Raw genomic sequence first — 13,872 nt, 5'->3', positions numbered from 1 at the left:
ACTTAGTTTGGCTCCCCAGGGCCAGGGCCCAGGGCACTATGGCAGAGCCAGACAATGAATTGCGGGGTCTCTCGGCCCAGGCTACGTGCTCGTGGGAAGCAAGCATCCCTTAGTAATGGTGTGGTGATGAGCATTAAGCTGTGTTAAATCAAAGGTGGTTGCGAGAGGGGGTGGGGACGGGAAACAGAGAAACAAGTCATGCTACCGTTTTGCAAGGCAGTGAGCTTGGGATCCTGCTCTCCAAGCCTTGCTGGAGAGACCCTGTCCAGAGCCTGGTTTTCCTTAGATGCAAATGTGGCCTCAGAATGTGTTCCTGTCCATTAGTGGAAACCAGAAGGCTACTCAGACCCTCAGCCAGAAGTCCAGGGTGTGCAACAGGGATAATGCAACCCATGCTGGTGCCTGGAAATAGTGCACTCTTTGATGGTGATATTCATTTAAATGAATGAATAACACCTTTCGTCTTTTGTTTGCTTGTTTAAGTTACATGAGCACAAGAAAAAGTTCAAATACTGTTTGTCTTAGTTTGGGGTCTCTCTAAAGCAGATGCTGAGAGAAGGATTCAGGTGCAGGCAGTTTATTTGGGAGGTGATCCCAGGAAGCATGCTGGGAACTGAGACAGGGAAGGGGGAATGCCAGTAAAGGGGGTGCGAAAAGGGGAGGGGGGTTGCTGTGGATAACGGGTCCACAGAGACCCATGAGAAGCTGTGAAGAACACACTTCAGAGACGTAGGAGTGTTTATCCATAACTTCTGTCACTCATGAGTTGAGGTCTGCTCACAGGGGCTTCTGACCTGGGCCAAGCCAGCAGAGCAAGAAAAATCCTAAGGGCAAGAGGGAGAGAGAGAGAGAGAGAGAGCAGGCTTGGGGACCTTGAGGTCGAAGCCAAAGTAATAAATATGGGAACTGTAGGCAAAGCTGTAGGTAATCTTTGGGGTGGGCTGAGGCAAGCCCAGAGCCGCATCCACTATGGCACTAAGTAATACAGTAAGAAAAGGAAAAAAGGGCCTTTCTTTCTTCTTGTCAAATAAACCCAATTCCCATTTCCCAGTGTGAACTACATGTAACAGTTTCTAATGTGGAATCTCTCTCTCTGTATATATATAATAGATACATAGTAAGTATATTCTATATGTATATTTTATATATTCCTACAATTTTTGTTTTCAAAATAATGCATAAGTACCTACCTCATCCTTTGTGACAGTTATATAGTATTCTACAGAAAAGATATACTATATTTTTTTGTGATCTATTTTAATAAATTAGAATGAAACTAATTCATGAAATGCGTAATAAAATGTAATTTAACATGTATATCTTTACACTTTTCAACCTCCTGGCAGGACAGAGCTCAGTCACTGCTATTAGATTGGGTGACTCTCATCCACTTGGTACTAGATGCTGTGTGACCCAGGATGTCACAAAATTCTCCGTGCTTTAGTCTTTAGTATCTAAGGAATCCAAATACACAGAGTACTTACCTAAAAGATTTGTGGAGAGGATCAAATTACATCATTTGTGAACAGAGCTCAGCATATCAGCATATCAGAAAAGTTCAATAAACATTAGCTGTTAGCATTACATTCCACAAACAAAACAAAACAATCCTTTGTCAGTCCACGTGTGTTAAAGAAAATAAGAAAAGGAATCAGTCATTGTAATCACACGAGCTCTGTGCGAACTTTAAAAAGTATTTGAAGGGCTTCTCTGGTGGCGCAGTGGTTGAGAATCTGCCTGCCAATGCAGGGGACATGGGTTCGACCCCTGGTCTGGGAAGATCCCACATGCAGCGGAGCAACTAGGCCCGTGAGCCACAACTACTGAGCCTGCGCGTCTGGAGCCTGTGCTCTGCAACAAGAGAGGCCGCGATAGTGAGAGGCCCGCGCACCGCGATGAAGAGTGGCCCCTGCTTGCCGCAACTGGAGAAAGCCCTCGCACAGAAACGAAGACCCAACACAGCCAAAAATAAATAAATAAATAAATAATTTTTTAAAAAAAAGAAGCATTCAGGTATCTCCAGCCCCACCTGCATTTGATTGCAACTGCTCCAGATACCCTAAGAATTGTTCAGCTGAGGATTTCAAACACCAGAACCATGCAAAGTTAAGAGTGGTTTGTTACAAAGCAATCTATCCCCGGAATTGACACATAGATCAAAATGCAAAAGAAGGGCACCCCAGGCTCTGCTTTCTTCATCATCAAACTCATTTTTCAACCTCATTTCATCCACCAATTATGCAGCAGTTTTTGATGGAATCTAGAGACAATTTATCTTCCATAATGCCAATTAGTAGTTTCACAAAATGATCGGAAGGTGTTGCCCCGATATGTTCATGCAAACACTTCAAATTCCACTACAACTTTTGGTTTAGAAGAATTTTACACAGGTGAAACAGCTCTGTGATGTATTTCCAAGTATATAGGCAGAGCTCTTATAATTAGTGCATTTATATTGTTTTTAGCAACAAAATTTGTAACAGAGAAGATGTTTTCCAACATTCATTTTCAAACCACTCTCTCCATAGCCTGTTTCATTTACTGAACAGATACTTTGTTCCTTGTTTTTAAAATGTCACCTTAACCTTGAAGTGAGAGGTTATATTTATTATTATTCTTAACATCATTGTTATTATTATTATTAAATTATCTGATAAGTGACATTATACTGACAGGTATTTCAGTGGCAGAAAAATTGTTCTGTAAACTTAAAACACTTGTCATTTTATAAAAGAAAAATAAATAACCTTAAAGCTAGCAGCTCTTGAAGTTCTTTGCTACATTATGAAAATTATTTTTATTGTCACTATCTCATTATAAAGGTAAATATTCTTTTGTATTTTAAAGATCTTTTACAAAATTAAGCACATGATAATAAACTGTAAACATTTTTTGCACACCTACGACTTCAACTATTTTATTTTAATTTATTTTATGTTTTTGCTATGGATGTAATGATCTAGTCTATGAATTTCATGTCCAGAGCTTTCTTTGTAACCTTCCTGGAGTTAAAAAGAAAAATAAATCCCACTCAATTAGTCACTCTATCAGTAGATCCACTTAGAGTTATTTCATAAAATATTGGTTTCATAACAAAGTCATGTATTGCTGAAATATTTTTTTCTCCATTACATATATTCTTCAGTGTTAAAAAGAAGTTTATTCTGTATTTCATGTCTCAAATTCCACAAGTAAGGAAATGTTAGAAATATCTGTACTTTCACCCAACTGTACAGCAGACCTCACACACCAAATAATTTCTTTTAACACTTGACTCTTCAGATCTTCAGCAAGGTTTTCTCTGCATCTTCTAACTGAATCTGCTGACAAAGGAATACGTTTTTATTTGTTACCATACTGTTTTCTGTGTAATCTTTCAGCTGTTTTTCTTGTGTTGGGAAGATTGAGTATTTTCTCCAGTGACTTTTTTTTTTTTTTTGGCTTTGCTAATAAGCAGTAAAACTCAAAATAGGCTTCTAAACATTTAACGGAAAGTTTAGTGAAATTTTGTCAAGTACTTCATTGGCTATAGCGTGACTTTAAACATGGATGGAAATATATAGTCTTGTTTCCACGTTCTGGATGCTTAGCTTCCAAATGTCTTGAAAAGTATGCCTGATCATGCAAGCTTTTTGGTTAATCTTGTAGGTGACAGATTAAAAGGTAAAAACCCAAGTCCTAGGGAGGCCAGGGGAGAGACAGTCACAATAATCCAAGCAGAGCTGATGAAATTAAAGTTGAGCAGGAGTTTTGGGGATAAAGAATACATCTGAGAGAGGCTCCCCAATAGTTTGAGCTTTGTTATGTAAATCATATTTGATAATAATTATTACTGTCATCCTATAAAAAGCATTTTGAGATTACAAGAAATAAGTAAAAGTAATTCAAATCTTTCCTCACTTTGGAATTATAAAGAAGAAAACAAATAGTCAAGAGATGTTAATTTCTCTACTGAGGTCTCTGTAGGGCTTGATAAAGTGGAATAAGCAGCAAACTATAAGAAAACATTAAAAGAATTTTTCCCTTTATCCAATATTTTCAGTATTTCCCATATCCATGGCAGTTTCTCTTTCACAAATTTCTCCTCTTTCTGAACTCAAACAAGCAAATATATATATATATATTTTAACATCTTTATTGAAGTATAATTGCTTTACAATGGTGTGTTAGTTTCTGCTTTATAACAAAGTGAATCAGTTATACATATACATATGTTCCCATATCTCTTCCCTCTTGCATCTCCCTCCCTCCCACCCTCCCTATCCCACCCCTCTAGGTGGTCACAAAGCACAGAGCTGATCTCCCTGTGCTATGCGGTTGCTTCCCACTAGCTATCTATTTTACGTTTGGTAGTGTATATATGTCCATGCCACTCTCTCACTTTGTCACAGCTTACCCTTCCCCCTCCCCGTGTCCTCAAGTCCATTCTCTAGTAGGTCTGTGTCTTTATTCCCGTCTTGCCACTAGGTTCTTCATGACCTTTTTTTTTTTTTTTCCTTAGATTCCATATATATGTGTTAGCATACGGTATTTGTTTTTCTCTTTCTGACTTACTTCACTCTGTATGACAGGACCAAAAGACAACCCTCAGAATGGGAGAAAATATTTGCAAATGAAGCAACTGACAAAGGATTAATCTCCAATATTTACAAGCAGCTCATGCAGCTCAATTACAAAAAAAACAAGCAAATATTTAACGTTGATGGCCTTTTACCTGGAAGTGTTCTCCTCATCCTTTCTCATTGGCCCATTGTCATCTCGTCTCTGGATTTCCCTTCTCATTTCAGTGTCTACCCTGCTGTCCTTCAGAGAATGTTCCCCTCTGATCTTCAAAATAGGACCCAGGCAAGAGAGGGCGGGGAGCTTGAGGGAGCAGTGAAAGAAAGGGACGTCACTAGAATCCTTGTTAACGCTTAGGGGAAGGAAAAGAGTCTGGGAACCCTCTTGTGTTGTTTTATTTTCCTTTGCCTTATAATAAACAACACACAGACTTGACGGTCATAAACTTGACCCTTCTCAGAGACTGAGCCTGTGATTTAAGGAGCTATGGGAGGATGTGGTGTGGTTGACAAGGAGTCCTGGAGGGCAGCAGCCTTAGATGAAGGAGCTGAGCCAGTGATTTCACCTAAAAATTCCTTCAGGTAAGTCTTTGGGGGTTGAAATTAATGCTTGCCCAATGAATGTAGCAAAAATTCTTCTCTCTGTCTCTTTTTCTCGTGGCAGAAAAGGAACATCATGGCTAAGGGAGCAGGGAAGGTACAGAGAACTCCCAAAGCAATAGGGGCTGTTAATGTAAGCTGTTCATGTGTCTAACCCCCGTTCTGGAACATCAACTCTCTGTGCACAGAGATGTGCCGATTTCATTCTTATATTCCTGGTGCCCAGCAGTACAGGTGCTTAAAAAGGTAATTTCTCCTTTGTAAATTTCTTCACTTTCCAAATTTTCTTTAGTTTTATAAATATAAAAATTTATAAAATTTTCTATTGCTTGCTATAAATGAATGAATACATGAATGAATGAAAGAGTAAGAGAAAGAAGAGACATCCGAGTGTTAGCTTCAAAAGCAAAGGTGCTTCCACAGAGCTCGCATCCAGGTTTGTCAAGCTTCCTATTGTTTCCTCACACCTTTCTGTTGCTTTGGCAAAATCCAGGTTGCACAGGTACCGGCTGCTCCACCCCATTGGCTTACAGCCAGAGGAATAGTTTATTTCTTAACAGTCCCAGCCCCCTTTCTGCACACCTCTCCCCCGGCCAACATACATTCATCCAATCCCATCCGCCCACCCATCCTCACTTCTTTCCTACCTAATGAGCACTTTCATCTATTAGGTAGATTTAGAGTTTTGTCAAGCTTGCTTCTTAGTTCTAATCCACATCCCCCACCCCCTTCCTTCCTCTCTCTCTTTTCAGGTTAATTTTTCTGATTATATGCAACGCACTGCAGCCATGTTAAGACACCAACTGAGTTTCCACTTGGAGGCTTGGAGGAAAGATTACCATTAAAACGTGACTTCCATCCACTCAGCTGAAATTACTATTGATTGCCAAAGAAAAATATTTGTGCTGTGAAGCTGGGAGCTATGATGTTGAACCGTATTAACATAATGTTAGCATAGCTACGGGTGTTTAGTAGCACGCAATCAGATTTGAAATGAACGTTGATTATAGATGGAGATTAATGTTCACATATTCATAGGAACACAATGAGAAGAGCAATTTCTTTTCTACTACAGATCAATGGTTTCCCCATTCAATTATACAGCTGTAATAATTGCATTATGCTGAAATATTTTTAATGGCTAATTTCTTTCCTTTTGTGTGTGTGTGTATGAGATCTTTTGTCAGTGATAGCTTCTGCAGCCCGAGGACAGCATAAGATGTTTTAATCACTGGTGTCGTTTTGCAATCTTTGACCAAGCCAGTAATTTCCCCCTTCTCCCCTTCTTTGCTATCCTCTCTTATTATCATCCAGAATCACTTCCTGGTTGATTGAAACAGAGGGACTTGCCTCAAGTCTTTTTTTTTTTTTTTTTTAACATCTTTATTAGAGTATAATTGCTTTACAATGGTGTGTTAGTTTCTGCTTTATAACAAAGTGAATCAGTTATACATATACATATATCCCCATATCTCTTCCCTCTTGCATCTCCCTCCCTCCCACCCTCCCTATCCCACCCCTCTAGGTGGTCACAAAGCACCAAGCTGATCTCCCAGTGCTATGCGGCTGCTTCCTACTAGCTATCTATTTTACATTTGGTAGTGTATATATGTCCATGCCACTCTTTCACTTTGTCCTAGCTTCCCCTTCCCCTTCCCCATATCCTCAAGTCCATTCTCTAGTAATTGCCTCGAGTCTTTTCTTCACTTGTTCTGAGAGTGAAGACAAAGCTAGAAACCTACAGGGCCGTGGAATGCTCCATCCTTTCTGCACATTTGCTGGGGGAGAAATTGATGAAGAGTCACAAACATGATGTATAGGATGCCCGTCCCCCAAAGATTCTTGTTGTGTCTTTATAGATATGCATAAATAAATAATTTTGGAGCCATTCACTGATTAAAAGGCAAATGAAAATGCTAGTGTCTTCACTACTCAAAGCGAACTCTGAAGACTGATGAAACATCGATGTTTATATTGTAAAGATATAATATCAATAAGACAGAGATCAGCTCTGTTTCTAGAGATAATGATGACCTCCTGCTTCCAGGACAGATCTCAGAGGAAGTCTGCCTGGTGTTTTCTTCTTTAGATGAGCACCGTCTTATGGTAGAGTCGTGATATCCCTGTCTCATGCCCTTCTCAGCTGTTCTGAGGGTGAAGGCTGGGATTTCTCTGATCTGGTTTCTTGCATCCTTGTGCATTAAGCCTTGTTCAAACTTAGTTGAACAGAGTGTGGCACAGCAGAAAGAAAGCCAACTGTAAAGATCTGCTTGTAAATGGAGGCTCAAAGGGCACTGCCCACTCAGTACCTCATCTCTCAGCCCACCTGCGATTTCAGGTGCTGTTTCAGAGTCCAGTGCAGAAGACTCATGTTTGACAGCACCTCGCCTTAAGTGCTTGATGAACTTCTTTCTGCTTTTCTGGCTCAAGGTCTTTTTCAAAATCTCTGGAGCCTACTCAGCCCTCTCCTGAAAGGGTAGAAGAATTAACACCCTCAGGAGCTATCCTTAGCCAGTGGGGAACTGAAGCAGGTGGATAAATGCCCCAATCTCCCAGAGGTCCCACAGAGTTAAAATCTGAAACCATAGCAAACACTCTTATGTTGGCATTTCCTCTCTTCCTGACATGTACCCAGCTCCTTCCATCCTGTCTCTGGAGATCACTCTCCAAATAAACTTCCTGCACCCAAACTCTTTCTAATTCTCTGCTCTCAGCAGGGGAATCCAAACTAAAGCAGTAAGTTTACAGACTTACACAAGGCTTTGGAGACAGACTGACCTGGCTTACCTGTCTCTGTCACTCATCTGCCATGTGATCTCAGGCAATGACTTCCCATCCTGAGCTTCTGTTTTCTCATCTGTAAAATGGGTATACTAATGAAATCTGTCTCAAAGAGTGAATGAGATCTTGCAGGCAAGCCTTTAAATAATCTTATTTTCTATCATTAATATTTTTATTAAAAGTGTCTAGCACAACATGAACACTCAATGAAATGTAGCTTCCTTTCTGTCTTTTATGCTTGAGACAAAATAGATCTGGGAATAATAATAACAATAATAACAATCAATATGTACATTTTCCCCCCATGGTCTGCAATACTATATTTGCTGCTCTGCTATATACAAAGAAGCAAGGCTGGATACAGCTTTCATCATCAGGGGTGTTGCAAAGTCTTGGCCGTCAATTTTATTCTCTAGAGCTTTTTAAAACACACCTCCAAGGAGAGAGAGGATTCTGTGCTCCCTGTGCCCTCTCCATGGGGTACAGGCTGTACAGGAAAAAAAATACTTCTGCTACTCAGTGATGAACAGGATATAAGAATACTATCTGATCTATATATTTTTTCAATCACTTTTTGGCATTTGTGGAAAGCATGCAAACCTAGGGAACCGGTTCAGGGCAGGCAAACTAGGCTGGAGATACCCGGGATTTGATGTGCTGTATTAGGTAGCGGCACGTGGTCCTCAGGAAAGATGCTTCTTTTCTGTGGCCCTACCAGAAGCCAGTATTTTATGTTATTTAGTTTCTTATTCCATTATTCAAAAAAAAAAAAAACTTATGAAGTGACTACTACGTGCTAAGCAATGTGCTCATTGCTGGAGATAGAATCTTGAGCCCATGGACTTACTTCCTGGTTTTTTTGGTTCTTATGATATAGACAAGGACAACTAAACACTCACATAAATATATATAAGATTGCAACTCTGGTGATAAGAAGAAGTTCTTATAGGAGAAGAGAGAGCTTCAGAAGCTAGGAAGACCCTAAAGGATTGTGAAACATAAGCTAAGACCTGAAAGAAGAACAGGAATTAACTGGGCTGGGCGAATAGCATGGCAGGGATGAAGAGGTCTTTCCAGGTAGAAGGATGTACATCCTTTGTTATAGTCTATCTCCCTTTATTTTTCTTTAGACTACTCTTTGCTGCCATATAAATTGTATGTCTATTCTTCATTTTTTGTCTCTTCCACTAGAATTTAAAGTCCTTGAAGGCAGGGGCTTTGTGTGTATGGACCATTTCTCTAGCTCCAACGTATGGATACGTGTGCAACAGCCCTGGGGACCGAGGGAACATGGCACACAGCATGCAGAGCTGAGCTCTCCCAAGCCCTAAGTCCTTTCCCATGAGTCCTCTGCTTCTGGGAGGTTGGACATTGGGCCCCTTTACTCAACATTCAACACAGTCTGTGAGTTCATGTATTTAGCAAAAATGCCATCTTTGGCATGGGACACAGTGTGTTGGGAGTTTGATGGCCACAGTGGTTTACTCTTAGGACACGCTCTATCTCAAAGGGTCAGTTTAAGCCATGGAGATCCACTTCTCTTCCCAGGAACTGGTGTGGAAGTAGGTCTGTGACTGGTTTTAACTGACACAAAGAGAAAGCTGATGGTGGGTTCTAGAAAGGCTCCCTAATCCTTAAGAATACATCAGAATAGATGGTCTTCTTCTTCCTCTGAATGTTTTCATGTCCGGATGTAAACTCTCAAACTGTCTGGCCTGAGGGGAACCATCTTGAGGACAAAGGCCCTAAGCTGAAGATAGCAGAGCAGAAAAATGGAAAGCACTTGGGTCGTTGGTGGAGTGGTTTAACCTCTGAATTAGCTAAACTTCAGGTCTTCCTACATCTGGCTTATTCATTTAGTCCCATTGGGTTTTCTCCCACAGCTGAAAGTGTCCTTAAAACTCACCTTACCTGGGGCTTCCTTGGTGGCGCAGTGGTTGAGAATCTGCCTGCCAATGCGGGGGACACGGGTTCGAGCCCTGGTCTGGGAGGATCCCACATGCAGCGGAGCAACTAGGCCCATGAGCCACAACTACTGAGCCTGCGCGTCTGGAGCCTGTGCTCCGCAACAAGAGAGCCCGCGATAGTGAGAGGCCCGCGCACCGCGATGAAGAGTGGCCCCCACTTGCCGCAACTGGAGAAAGCCCTCGCACAGAAACGAAGACCCAACACAGCCAAAAATAAATAAATAAATAAATAAATAAAAAGAGTCAATTTGTATTTGTAACCTAAAATATTAAAAAAAAAAAAAAAAAAACTCACCTTACCTGCTACTGACATCTGGTACAACTTGGCACTTCACTTTTCTTTATTTCTGTCCTTCCTTCCCTCCTTCTTTTTCGTTTGTATTCAGGTGTGCATGACATTTACACCAGTGATGTTGCTGGCTCCCTAAAATGCACACATTCATACATGGTCCTTGCAGAGCGCATGCACTCGCACACGTGCACACACACACACACACACACAAAAACACACACTGTTAGTCTAGTCCTAATCCTGGTTGGGCTGAGACTCCAATAAGTATACATTTATACATCAGAGCACCTCTGTCCTAGGAGCTGCCTACCTTAAGACCACCTTCCGGGTTAATCAAGTCGGCTTGGGGTCATATTGCTTCAGCTCAACCTGAGGTGAGAAGTGTGGCTCTGGGCAAGTTACTGAGCCTTTCTTAACTTCAGCTTTCTCATCTGGAAAATGGGGATAACAACAAGACCTAGCTCAAAGGGTTGGTGGGACATGTTAATCTATGGAAAGCACTTAGTATTGAGCCAAACACAGAGTAAGCACCCAATAAAATAAGCACTTCCAGAATAACTCAGGCAGAAGTTTCCCATTTTGCCTCCTGCCTCATTGTCTCTTTCTCATTGCTCTCCTCCCGGCCTTAGCTCCCTTGAATTGGGTCAAACGAATCTACAGAGGTTGTAACTCATGGTATTATTCCTCTCTATCAGAGTCAAAATGAGATATATAAATGTGTAAATTATAATTCACTGTTCCCTCTCAGTATCATCTAATACCAAAAATCTTTCTAATAGGGATCCATCTTTCAGTAAGTATGAACAAGAGAATGATGTTTCCACATCAACTTGTGGACTGAGCCACAAGATTCCTCTCTCTCTAAATTTCTGTCTCTCTTTATATGTATATAGATATTGATATAGTGTGTGCATGTGTGTGTGTGTGTGTTCTTAGATTTCCTTGTTTGTAAGAATTAGATAGATTTTCTTCTCTGTGAAACATCCATCAAACAATAGCCTGTATCTGCAAAGGGGCACTGACGAAAACTGCACAGGGAAGAGAGTGAGAAGATAAGGGGAGAAGCAGCAAATGAACAGGGTAAATGCTCTAGATTAGCAAAACATGCATCATGATCAATGCCTCATTAAAAATCTAAAAATCAGAAAAGAAATATCCACAATTTCCTACATCTGTTTGTTCATTACATGTGGTTGATTTTTTCCAAGAGAAGGCGGTAAACTGAATACAAACCAGCCCTGGCCCCTGCCTCTACCATCTGCATTCATATCTCAGGCCATGGATGGTGAGCTCCAGAGCAAGGCTCCACAGGGCCTAAAGAGTTAAAAGAATCACTTTCGATGCAACTACTTTTTTTTCCCCCCTCAAACCAGGAGGTATAGCAGAATCTTTAAAAGCTTGAAGTTGGGAATTGGACAGATTTGAGTTTGTTTCTAGATCTTGCTGTTTCCTCACTCTTTGATCTTTGACAAGTTACTTACACTTTCTGAGCCGCTGTTTCCACATTTGTAAAACAGGGGTGCTAATTGTTCCTACTTTGTTCCTAGTCATTGTGAAAAGTAAGTGAGTTGGACTACCTTGCTCACGATCTAACATTTGGCAAATGCTAAATTATAACAACAAGAGCTCTGCAGGATCACCTGATGCGGTGCTCACTACCATTGTTTCTGCTTTACAGAAGAGGAAACTGAGGCACAGAAAAGTCAAGTAAACTTGTCCCAGATTATGTATTCTGGTGAGAGATGGAGACTGAATTTGGAACAAGCCAGTCTGGCTCCAAAGTTCATCTTCCCAACCATGAGGCAGTCCCTCCTCTGCATTAAAACATTAGAGAGGTGTTTTTTTTTTCTTTTAACCTAAAAGTTTAAAGATGAAATGCTTATAATGTAGGTTAGCCAGAAATTTCAGGAACTTTGTAGTCTGGCATTTCAGGCTTCTAACAATCTCATCTCAGTCTGTCTTGTTACTCTTACCCCTACTGAGATTCCCCAGAAGAACTTTCCCTGATTGTCTTTCAGCACAGGTGGTTCTAGCTTTTCTGAAACCAGGAATGAGGCACAGAGTTTAGCAGAATATGTCAGGTTCACTGAAGAATTGCACAGTCCATAAGTCTAAGTCAAGTTCCTTCCCTATTGGCCCGGCTTCTTTCTAATGTGTAAGGACCTCTGCCTCTAATTAAATGCCAAAACAGCCTCTGGCCTCTCAGCAGCTCCACACTTCTTACCCCATGCCAGCTGGAGCCAGAGCCACAGTGGAGACAAGCTTGTTCAGTAGGGGCCATGCTCTAGGTCTCCTGTAGGGATAGTTCAAGAGCTTAGGTCATTAAGGTCAAACCAGAAGTCATTGGGGTCAGTCCAAATACCAAATGGCAAGGGTACAGCTCTACATTGGAGTAATGGCAGGGGAAGACCAGAGGCACAGGTCATCAAGACAGAGAAGAAATGGAAGGCTGGCAACCTAGCCCATGGGGAAGAACCTTGTGGTGACAAGGTATGGGCACAGAGTGGACCCACCACTCATGCTGCACATATCGGGTTTGTTCCTATCACATGCTACATCACATTAAACCTGGTTTCTTGATGACATAAACATGCTAGCTAATAGAACTATCTAACCCTTCCCAGGGTATCAGAATTTATGGCACTAGTGCCAGACGGGATAGAAAGAGGGAGGCATGAGAAGGGTGCAGACATTTGGAGGTAGATAAAGAATTTAATGTCCAGAGTTTAGTGGCATGAGGAATGCATATACTCTAGTGTAAAATGGTCATAACCTGAAAGGTGTCATTTCTTCTACAAAAGTCTTAGAGAAGTTAACGGATCCATAAAACATCCTTAATGATATTAAGATATTTGGGGACAGAGCCCTAACATTTTACTGGACTCCTAGATGCAAGATAGGTCCCAAATTTGTATTTGATAAAATAGAGTGCAGGAAATAAATCTCAGTTTCAGCTATCACTCAGGCAAAACTTCTCATTTAACTCAAAACAATGAGTTTCAATATTGCAGTTCCTATGTAATTTTAAGGTAGTGGTTAACAAACTTTCTCTGTAAAGGGCTAGATCATAAATATTTTAGGCTTAGTGGACCATCTTATCTCTGTTGCAACTGCTTAAGCCTGCTGTTGTAATGCAAAAGCAGCCACAGATGATATGTAAATGAATGAGTGTGTTCATGTTCCAATAAAACTTTACTTATAAAAACAAGTGGTGGGCAGGCTTTGGACCATGGTTTGCCAGCCCCTTTCCTAAAGCCTAGCAATCTTTAAAAAAATCATCACTTGATTCTTCCAATCCAAGAACATGGTATATCTCTCCACCTGTTTGTGTCTTTGATTTCTTTCATCAGTGTCTTATAGTTTTCTGCATATAGGTATTTTGCCTCCTTAGGTAGGTTTATTCCTAGGTATTTTATTCTTTTTGTTGCAGTGGTGAAGGGGATTGTTTCCTTAATTTCTCTTTCTGATCTTTTGTTGTTAGTGTATAGGAATGCAAGAAATTTCTGTGTATTAATTTTGTATCCTGTGACTTTACTAAATTCATTGACTAGCTCTAGTAGTTTTCTGGTGGCATCTTTAGGATTTTCTATATATAGTATCATGTCATCTACAAACAGTGACAGTTTTACTTCTTCTTTTCCAATTTGGATTCATTTTATTTCTTTTTCTTCTC

The 13,872-nt window shown here is 40.7% G+C and overlaps 1 long non-coding RNA gene across 3 annotated transcripts in view; it reads left to right on the top strand.

Moving 5' to 3' along the window:
• LOC103016951 (uncharacterized) overlaps positions 1 to 10,111 on the top strand; it is a 72,324-nt gene extending 62,213 nt beyond the window's left edge. For 2 of the 3 annotated variants that reach the window (XR_452045.2, XR_009005474.1), the window contains exons 3-4: positions 5,224 to 5,405; positions 5,912 to 6,645. This is a non-coding gene — a long non-coding RNA (uncharacterized LOC103016951). Of the gene's footprint in view, positions 1 to 5,223; positions 5,406 to 5,911; positions 6,646 to 9,823 lie in introns of those variants that run through there. The other variant, XR_003624434.2, reaches the window with a different exon arrangement.
• Positions 10,112 to 13,872: the final 3,761 nt, after the last annotated feature.

Source organism: Balaenoptera acutorostrata, chromosome 15 (assembly GCF_949987535.1).
Source record: "Balaenoptera acutorostrata chromosome 15, mBalAcu1.1, whole genome shotgun sequence".
NCBI classification, from domain to species: Eukaryota; Metazoa; Chordata; class Mammalia; order Artiodactyla; family Balaenopteridae; genus Balaenoptera; species Balaenoptera acutorostrata.
Note: the sequence above shows the minus strand (reverse complement) of the source record. Positions and strands in the feature narration are given on the sequence as shown.